At 40.2% G+C, this 11,013-nt stretch overlaps 1 pseudogene; it reads left to right on the forward strand.

The window, feature by feature from the left end:
* The first annotated feature begins 403 nt into the window (after positions 1–403).
* On the forward strand, positions 404–1,288 carry LOC127233925 (histone H2A.Z-like; annotated as a pseudogene).
* The last annotated feature ends 9,725 nt before the right edge of the window (positions 1,289–11,013 follow it).

The raw sequence follows: 11,013 nt of genomic DNA on the forward strand, positions 1-11,013 counted from the left end.
ATAGAGAGAGGGAAGAGACACCACCAACACCTACAGGAAGAAACTATGGGAAGAAGGCAATACAAGAGAACACCTAACAACAGAAAGACAAACATGACACCACCAGAATCTAGGGAATCTACACCAACTAGAATGGAACACAACAACAAAGCAGAGGAAGCAGAAGGGTACGACTTAAAAATCACCATCATAAAAATGATAGAGGCCCTCAAAGAAGATATGAGAAAATCCCTTAAAGAAATAGAGGAAAAAACAAACAAAAAAGTGGAAGAAATGAACAAATTCCTTAAGGAAAGTACAGAAAGCCAAGAAAAAACAATTAACCAGGTGAAGGAAACGGTTCAAGATTTGAAAACCGAAATTGAGAAAATAAAGGCAACACAAATGGAAGGAAAGGAGTTTGAATCGCGTTACGACGGAGGAGTGGGCGCCAGGATCTCGCTGTGCGTCCGCCTGGCCTCCTCTCTTGCTCACTCGTCCGATCTTCAGCGCGGTCCGAGATGGCTGGCGGTAAGGCTGGAAAGGACTCCGGAAAGGCCAAGACAAAGGCGGTTTCCCGCTCGCAGCGAGCCGGTTTGCAGTTCCCTGTGGGCCGTATTCATCGACACCTGAAATCTAGGACAACCAGCCACGGTTGGTGGGCGCGACCTCAGCTGTGGACAGCGCAGCCATCCTGGAGTACCTCACCGCAGAGGTACTAGAGTTGGCAGGAAATGCATCAAAAGACTTAAAGGTAAAGCGTATTACCCCTCGTCACTTGCAACTTGCCATTCGTGGGGATGAAGAATTGGACTCCCTGATCAAGGCTACAATTGCTGGTGGTGGTGTCATCCCACACATCCACAAATCTCTGATTGGGAAGAAAGGACAACAGAAGACTGTCTAAGGATGCCTGGATTCCTTATTATCTCAGGACAATAAATATTCTTAACAGCTGTCCAGTGTCGGTGATTCCAGTGGACTGTATCTCTGTGAAAAACACAATTTTGCCTTTTTGTAATTCTATTTGAGCAAGTTGGAGGCTTAATTAGCCTTCCAGCCAACCAAATTTCTGCATTCCAGTCTTAACCATATTTAAGTGTTACTGTGGCTTCAAAGAAGCTATTGATTCTGAAGTAGTGGGTTTTGATTGAGTTGACTGTTTTTAAAAAACTGTTTGGATTTTAATTGTGATGCAGAAGTTATAGAAACAAACATTTGGTTTTGTACAGACATTATTTCCACTCTGGTGGATAAGCTCAATAAAGGTCATATCCCAAACTAAAAAAAAAAAAAAAAAAAAAAAAAATTGAAGGAAAGCTGGAAATTGAAAAGCTGGGCAAAAAATCGGAAACCACGGACACAAGCATGTCCAATAGAATTCAAGAGATGGAAGAGAGAATCTCAGGCGCAGAAGATAAACTAGAAGAAATAGATTCATCGACCAAAGAAAACCATAAATCCAACAAATCCTTAACACACAATATCCAGGAAATGTGGGACACCATGAAAAGGCCAAACCTAAGAATAATAGGCATAGAGGAAGGTGAGGAAGACCAGCTCAAAGGTGCTGAAAACATATTCAACAAAATCATCGAGGAAAACTTTCCAAATCTGAAGAAGGACATGCCCATGAAAGTACAAGAAGCATACCGAACCCCAAATAGGCTGGACCAAAGAAAAAAGACCCCTCGACATATAATAATCAAAACACCTAGCATACAGAATAAAGAAAGAATATTAAGATCAGCGAAGGAAAAAGGACAGGTAACATATAAAGGCAGACCTATCAAAATTACACCTGACTTCTCCATGGAAACCCTCAAGGCCAGAAGGTCCTGGATAGATGTTCTAAAAGTATTAAGAGAACACGGATGCCAGCCTAGGCTACTATATACAGCAAAACTCTCAGTCAATATAGATGGAGAGAACAAGATATTCAATGACAAAACCAGATTTTCCCAATATGTATCTACAAATCCAGCCCTACAGAAAGTATTGGAAGGAAAATTCCAACCCAAGGAAGGTAACTACGCCCACAAAAATGTAGGCAACAGATAATCCAACTACACCAGAAACCTAGGGTGAAGCAGAACAAATATATTCACAATACCACTGCCAACAACAAACCTAAATCAAACAACCATCAACAATCAATGGTCCTTACTCACCCTCAACATTAATGGTCTTAACTCACCTATAAAAAGACACAGATTAACAGAATGGATACGAAGACAGAATCCATCCTTCTGCTGCATACAAGAAACACATCTTAGCTCCAAAGATAGACATTACCTCAGGGTAAAGGGTTGGGAAAAGATTTTCCAATCAAATGGAAATAAGAAGCAAGCAGGCGTAGCTATCCTAATATCTAACAAGCTAGACTTCAAACCAAAACTAGTCAAAAGAGATGAAGACGGTCATTTCATATTCATCTCAGGAGAAATCCATCAACACAAAGTCTCATTTCTGAACATCTATGCTCCTAATACAAAGCCACCCACATTCGTAAAAGAAACACTACTAAAACTCAAAGCTCATATAAAACCTCACACACTTATAGTGGGAGACTTCAATACACCACTCTCAACACTAGACAGGACCACAAATCAGAAACTCAACAAAGAAACAAAAGAATTAACAGAAGTTATGTCTCAACTGGGGCTAACAGACATCTATAGAACATTCCATCCAAAGACAAAAGAATATACCTTCTTCTCTGCTCCACATGGAACCTTCTCTAAAATCGACCACATACTAGGAGACATAACAAACCTCAACAGATACAAGAGAATAGAAATAGTCCCCTGTATCTTATCGGACCACCATGCTTTAAAATTGGAATTCAACAACAATACAAATAGCAGAAAACCTGCAAACTCATGGAAACTTAACAATGTGCAATTGCACCACTCCTGGGTCAAAGAAGAAATAAAGAAAGTAATTAAAGACTTTCCAATATTCAACGAGAATGAGGATACAACATACCCGAACTTATGGGACACCTTGAAAGCAGTGCTATGAGGGAAGTTCATTGCACTAAGTGCCCATATGAAGAAAACAGAGGATAGTCACATAAATGAATTAACAGCCCAACTGAAAACCTTAGAACAGAGAGAAGCGAATTCACCCCGCAGGAGGAGACGCCAGGAAATAATCAACTTGAGGGCTGAAATCAACAAAATAGAAACCAGGAAAACAATACAAAAAATCAATGCAACAAAGAGTTGGTTTTTTGAGAAAATCAACAAGATTGATAAACCTTTATCCAAATTAACGAAAAAGCAGAGACAGAACATGCAAATTAACAAAATCAGAAACGAAATGGGGAACATAACAACAGACACAGAGGAAATCCAGACAATTTTCAGGTCATACTTCGAAAATCTGTATTCCACAAAAATTGAAAATTCAAAGGAAATGGACAAGTTTCTGGATAACTATCACTTACCAAAATTAAATCAAGAACAGACAAACAACTTAAATAGACCTATAACCCGAAATGAAATAGAAGCAGTCATCGAAAGCCTTCCAACGAAAAAAAGTCCAGGGCCAGATGGATTCAGTGCAGAATTCTACCAGACATTCAAGGAAGAACTAATACCACTACTCCTCAAACTGTTCCACAAGATAGAAACAGAAGGTTTATTGCCAATCTCTCTTTTATGAGGCCACAATAACTTTGGTACCCAAACCTCACAAAGACACAACTAAGAAAGAAAACTACAGACCAATATCCCTGATGAACATCGATGCAAAAATACTCAATAAAATAATGGCAAACCGAATTCAAAAATACATCAGAGAAATCATCCACCTTGATCAAGTAAGCTTCATACCTGGATTGCAGGGATGGTTTAACATACGAAAATCTATCAACGTGATCCACCATATAAACAAACTGAAAAAGAAAAACCATATGATCATCTCCCTAGATGCAGAAAAAGCCTTCGATAAAATTCAACACCCTTTCATGATAAAGGTATTAGAGAGGTCAGGGATAACAGGAACATACCTAAACATAATAAGAGCAATATACAGCAAACCAACTGCCAACATCAAACTGAATGGAGAGAAACTTAAGCCAATTCCTCTAAAATCAGGAACAAGACAAGGCTGTCCTCTCTCTCCATATCTCTTCAATATCCTCCAGGAAGTTCTAGCTAATGCTATAAAACAACAAAAGGAGATCAAGGGCATCCAAATTGGAAAGGAAGAAGTCAAACTGTCTCTATTTGCAGATGATATGATAGTTTACATAAGCGACCCAATAAACTCTACCAGGGAACTCCTACAGCTGATAAACACCTTCAGCAAACTAGCAGGATACAAGATAAACTCAAAAAAATCAGTAGCCCTATTTTTTTCAGACGACAAAGAGGCAGAGAAAGAAATCAGAGAAACATCACCCTTTACAATAGCCACAAGCAACATAAAGTATCTTGGTGTAATGCTTACCAAACAAGTAAAAGATCTATATAATAAGAACTTTGTGACTCTAAAGAAAGAAATTAAAGAAGATACCAGAAAATGGAAAGACCTCCCATGCTCTTGGATAGGTAGGATAAACATAGTAAAAATGGCAATCTTACCAAAAGCAATCTACAGATTCAATGCAATCCCCATTAAAATCCCACCACAATTCTTCACCGACCTTGAAAGGATAATAATCAACTTTATATGGAAAAACAAAAGACCCAGGATAGCCAAAACAACCCTATACAATAAAAGAACATCAGGAGGCATCACCATTCCTGACTTTAAGCTCTACTACAGAGCTATAGTTCTGAAAACAGCCTGGTATTGGCATAAAAATAGACAGGTAGACCAATGGAATCGAATTGAAAATCCTGATATTAATCCACGCACCTATGAACACCTGATTTTCGACAAAACAGCTAAAATTATACAATGGGGCAAAGACAGCATCTTCAACAAATGGTGCTGGCACAATTGGATGAGGGTGTGTAGAAGACTGCAGATAGACCCATGTCTGTCGCCATGCACAAAACTCAAGTCCAAATGGATCAAAGACCTCAACATCAATCCAGCCACATTGAACCTCTTAGAAGAGAAAGTAGGAGGTACCCTTGAACAAATTGGTATAGGAGACCGCTTCTTGAACATAACTCCAGGGGCACAACCACTGAAAGAAACAATTAATAAATGGGACCTCTTCAAACTTAGAAGCTTCTGTAAGGCAAAGGACACAGTTGACAAGACCAAACGGCAGCCCACTGACTGGGAAAAGATTTTCACTAATCCTATATCCGACAAAGGGCTGATCTCCAAAATATACAAAGAACTCAAGAAACTAGTCAACAAAACACCAAATAACCCTATTAAAAAATGGGGTACAGAACTGAAGAAAGAATTCTCAATGGAGGAAATCAAAAAGGCTGAAAGACACTTAAGAAAATGCTCCACATCCTTAGCTATCACAGAAATGCAAATCAAAACAACTTTGAGATACCATCTTACCCCTGCCAGAATGGCTAAAATTAGAAACACCAGTGATGACTTATGTTGGAGAGGATGTGGAGAAAGTGGAACACTCCTCCACTGCTGGTGGGAGTGCAAACTCATACAGCCACTTTGGAGATCAGTATGGCGGTTCCTCAGGAAAATGGGAATTAGTTTACCACAGGACCCGGCAATCCCCCTCTTAGGCATATACCCAAAGGATTCACATCAATGCAACAAAGACATCTGTTCAACTATGTTCAGAGCAGCACTATTTGTAATAGCAAGAACCTGGAAGCAACCTAGATGCCCTTCAATTGAAGAATGGTTAATGAAGATGTGGCACATCTACACAATGGAATACTACTCTGCAGAAAAAAATAATGGTATCTTGAAATTCGCAGGCAAGTGGATGGCACTTGAAGAAACCATCCTGAATGAGGTAACCCAGTCACAAAAAGAGGAACACAGTATGTACTCACTCATATATGGATTTTAGACCTAGATCAAATGATCACCAGCCTATAATTCACATCACCAGAGGAACTAGGATACAAGTTGTATTCTAAGAGATTCATATAAAGTCCCTCACAGAACTGGGAAGGGACAATTCCCCCAGACCTCAGGTATAGTGGGGGAGGACAGCTAATGGAGAGAGAAGTAGGAGAAAATGAGAGGGAGGAGAGGAAGGCATGTGCGACCAGGAGGATTGAGCCTGGTTAGGAATGGAAAATAGGAAAGAGAGAGAGAGACAGAGACAGAGAGAGAGAACATAAAAGAGGGAGCCAATATTGGTTTGAAGATAAAGTTGAACACAAAGAAAGGTCGAGGGAACTACAAGACTGCTCCCAACTAACAATCTCAGCTTCCGTGGAAAGGCTATCATAAATGCCCTTCCCGGAGAGTGAGATCAACAACTAACTTCTCCATGGAGTCCTCAACTAATGCCTGTTGAAAACAGGAGCAAACACCCATACATAAACACTGAGTCAAACTAGAACCCAGAAGCAGATGGAGAGGACAAGACCATGCGGTAGAAGTACATAGAGACAGCTTACCTGAACAAGGAGGAGCTAAGGGCCACTAGACTGATAGCTGGGAAGCCAACAGGGGTCTGACTCGGACCCCCCTGAATATGGGTCTCAGCCAGAAGGTCTGAGCAGCCTAAGAGACCTCAGACAGTGGAGCCAGGATGTATCCCTGGTGCACAAAAGGACTTTGCAAACATATCCCCCATGGAGGGATAACTGCCTTATTCTAGAGATAGGAGAGAAGCCCTAGTCCCTACTTCACAGGACCTGTCAGATCTACATGACCCCAACTGGATGGCATTCCCCTACATATTGTATTGTGGTGGGGGGTTGGGAGGGGAGGGTGTTTAGAGTGCATGGGAGAGGGTAGAGAGGGCAAAAGGGAGGGAAGGAGGGAGGGAGGGCTAGGTGGGAGGGAGGGAGGGAGGGAGAGGGAACTGGGATCGACATGTAAAATAATAAAAAAAAAAAAAAAAAAAAAAAAAAAAAAAACGCTTTGACTCCAAAATTTAAGTTGAAGAACAAGTTACTGGGGAAAAGGATTTCTATTTTTGTTTCCACAGAAAATGAAAAGATGTGGATTCCTTCCAGACTAATGTGGTTTGATCACACCAGACCGCCTGAAACAGAGTACAAGCTGATCCTACATTCCAAACAGCTGGACAAAACAGCCCTACAGACTACAGCTAGGATATCTGAATCTTCTTCGAGTCCTCCATGACAGCGCCCCTTACCAGCAGGAAGTAGTTTGGAAAGAACGACGCCCAAATTCCCAAATATTGTGTATAAATGTTTGTTTTCATTTAATTGGACTTTGTTATATAAAATTAAATAAAAAATACTCTATATGCATAAAAAAAAGTCATTAGGAGTTGGTTTAATGCTATCTGTCATTAGCAGAGTAAGAGTAGTAGATTATACTCTAGGGCCAATGACCCTCTCATATATTCTTGGCCTTGATAACTATGCCAGGTATAGGCCCCATCTTGTAGATTTGGCCTTAAATCCAATCAAAAAGTGATTGGTTAGCACCATAATGATATTCATGTTGCTCTTGTTCCAGTGGGAAGGATGCCATTATAGCTTGCCATGCAGGTTTGTGTGTGTGTGTGTGTGTGTGTGTGTGTGTGTGTGTGTGTACATACATGTCATGGTGTTCATGTAAAGTGAAAGGGCAACTTACAGAATGCATTTCTCCTTTGACCATTTGGATTCTGAGGATCACGTTCAAGTCTTCAAGCTTGACAGCAAGTGTCTTTATCTACTGAGGCACCTAGATGGCCAACCCCCATGCCTTGCAAATCCTTAACAATCTGCTTTAGTCTCTGACATCTGTTTCATCAGTTCAGTGGTTGGATAGATCTAGTTTCACTTTTTCTTACTCTGTCCCATGGAGTAATACCCCAACAGTAAGCAAAGACCACCACAGAGTTCACCATTTTTGTTGTTGGTATTGTTGGTCTAACTATGTAGCTCTGGCTGCACTGAAACCATCTATATATGGCAGTCTCAAACTAACAGAGATACACTTGCATCTGTACCCCAAGTGTTGAAATTAAAGATATGTGTCACTACTCCCAGCCCCACACAGGATTAATCTTAATGATGTCCTTTCTGTGATAGTTAATCTTAATAGTCAATATGAGTGTATGTGTGTGATTTTCTTTTTTCATATTTTTCCTTACTGAAAATAGACTCTTCTTACATAATGTGCCCTGATTACAGTATCCCCACCTTCCAATCCTCCCAGTCCCTCCCCACCTCCCTTCACATCTGGATCCATTCCCTTTCTGTCTCTCATTAGAAAACAAACAGGGTTCAAGTGCTGGTGGTGCACACTTTTAACCCCAGCATTCGGTAGGCAGAGGCAGGCAAATCTCCATGAGTTCAAGTCAGGCTGATGTACAAAACTACACAGAGAAACCATGTCTTGAAATATCAAAACAGAAAGAAAGAAAAGAGAAAACACACAGGCCTTTGGGGTGTATTAGTCAGGGTTCTCTAAAGTAACAGAATTTATAGTATGAATATAATATATATGTATGTGTAAGCATGTATATATGACTTACTAGAATGATTTACAAGCTGCAGTTCTGCTAATCCAACAATGTCTAACTGTGAAAGGAAAGTCTAAAAATCCAGTAGTTGCTCAGTCTACAAGATTGGATGTCCCAGGTGGCCTTCATTATTCACCAGAATCCCAAAGAAGTAGGATCCGTAAAGAAAAGTTTGTATGTATTCACTTACATGTGACTATTAGCTCAATGATAACCAAGCTACAACTCATAGAAGCACAGAAGGTAAATATATAGTGAGGGACGTGTGGGCACAGGTAGATCTTGTTAGGAGAGTGAAATGAGGTAAATAGGGATGTATGTGGGGGTCACCATCAGTTTAACTGGATCTGGAAGTAACTAAGCGACAAGCCTCTGGGAAAACCTGTGAGGGATTTCTGGAGTGAGTTAATTCCAACGGTAAGACCCTAACGACTCCAGCAGAAAAAATCTTAGAGTTAATAAACACTTTCAATAATGTGGGAGGATACAAAGAAATATAAGAATCAGTAATCATTGTACATACCAGTAACAATAAACATACCGAGAAAAAATGAGGGAGCAATCCGACTTACAGCCACCTCTAAAAGAAAAATAAATAAAATTCCTGAAAGAAATGTAACTAAGGAAGTAAAAGACCTCTGCCAAGAAACCTTTTCAAACATATAAGGAAGAAATAAACAATGGAAATTTGAAAGACCTTCTGTGCCAATGGATTAGAAGGAATAATGTGGAAATGGTCATCCTACCAAAAGCAAACTACATATTCAGTACAATCACAATCAAAACCCCACTGTCATTCTTTACAGAAATAGAAAAAGCAATCTTCAGCTGGGTGGTGGGGACACATGCCTTTCACCTATGCGCTCAGGAGGCAGAGACAGGTGAGTCTGGGACCAGCTGGTCTAAGAGCGAGGTCCAAGTCAGGGTCCGAAGCTACAGAGAAACCCTGTCTCAAAATAAAAAGCAATATTAAATTTCATACTGTGAGTAGCCAATGCAGTCCTGAGTTTAAAAAGAAATAGTACTAGAGAAACCTCACCTGATACCTTACACTACAGAACCTTAGTAAAAAAGAACAGCATGTATAATACTGGCACAAAAACAGATAAATTGACTACAACAGAAGGTCCATATGTAAGTCCATGTAACTAATACCTACCTGCTTTGGGGCAAATATATCAAATGGATCAAAGTCCTCAATATGAGGCCACAATTTCTAAAAAAAAATCTATAAGGAACACATATGGAGTACACTTCAAGATGTGGGAATAGGTAAGGACTGTCTACATAGGACTACATTATTCAGTAAGGCCAACAATTAAAAATGATGAGTCAGGGGAGGAATAGAAGAGAGAAGAGAGAGAGGGACCATAAAAAGGGAGCCATTATAGGTTTGAAGAGAAAACTGAACCTAGAGAAATGTCGAGAGACCTACAAGACTGACCCCAACTAACAATTTGAGCAACAGTGGAAAGGTTACCATAAATGCCCTTCCCTGATGATGAGATTGATGACTAACTTATCTACCATCATGGAGCCCTGATCTATTAGCTGATGGAAACAGAAGCAGACACTCACAGCTAAACACTGAGCCAAACTGGAATCCAGATGCTGAGAGGGAGGACAAGACCAGGCTACAGAAACACATAGAAACAGTTATTCTGAACAAGGAAGTTAATCTGAGCCCCCATACTGATAGCTGGGAATCCAGCATGGAACTGACTCAGACCCCCTGAACATGGGTCTCAGCTAGAAGGCCTGAGCAGTCTAAGGGACCTCAGACAGTGGAACCAGGATATACTCCTGGTGCACAAAAGGACTTTGGGAGCACATCCCCCATGGAGGGATACTCCCTTAACCTAGAGACAGGAGAGAAATCCTAGTCCCTAGTCCAAATGATTGGATAGATTTAGATAACCCCTCCTAGAGGGCATCACTCTACATGTGGAGTGGGGGGAATGGGAGGAGAGGGTGTTCGGGGGCATGAGGGTGGGAGAGAGGGGAAGAGGGAGGGAGGAAGAGGGAACTGGGATCAATAGGTAATATATATATATATATATGAATATATATATTCATCATGACATTAAAAATAAACATTTAGAAACCAAAGAACCCAACCAAAAAGTAGCCTATGGAACTGAATAGAGTCTTGAAAAGAAGAAATACAAATAATTAATATATATCTTTAAAGTGTTCAACATCTTTAGTCATCAGGAAAATACAAATTAAAAGTACCTTAGAATGGATATCAAAAAGAAATGCCAGCAAATACTGGCAGGATGTTAGGAAAAGGGAATCCTTAGTGTTGTTGGAAGTGTAAACCAGTTTGGTTGCTATGGAGCTCTGTGTAGAAGTTTCTCAAAAAAGCAAAAACTAGAAATACAGTATGACCTAGATATTCCCCTCCTAGTCTATACCGAGTGAATTCTACATCCTAATACAGAGGCACTTGCAAATCCATGTTCACTGATGCCCCTTTTATA

Source organism: Phodopus roborovskii, unplaced genomic scaffold (genome assembly GCF_943737965.1).
Source record: "Phodopus roborovskii unplaced genomic scaffold, PHOROB, whole genome shotgun sequence".
Lineage (NCBI taxonomy): Eukaryota > Metazoa > Chordata > Mammalia > Rodentia > Cricetidae > Phodopus > Phodopus roborovskii.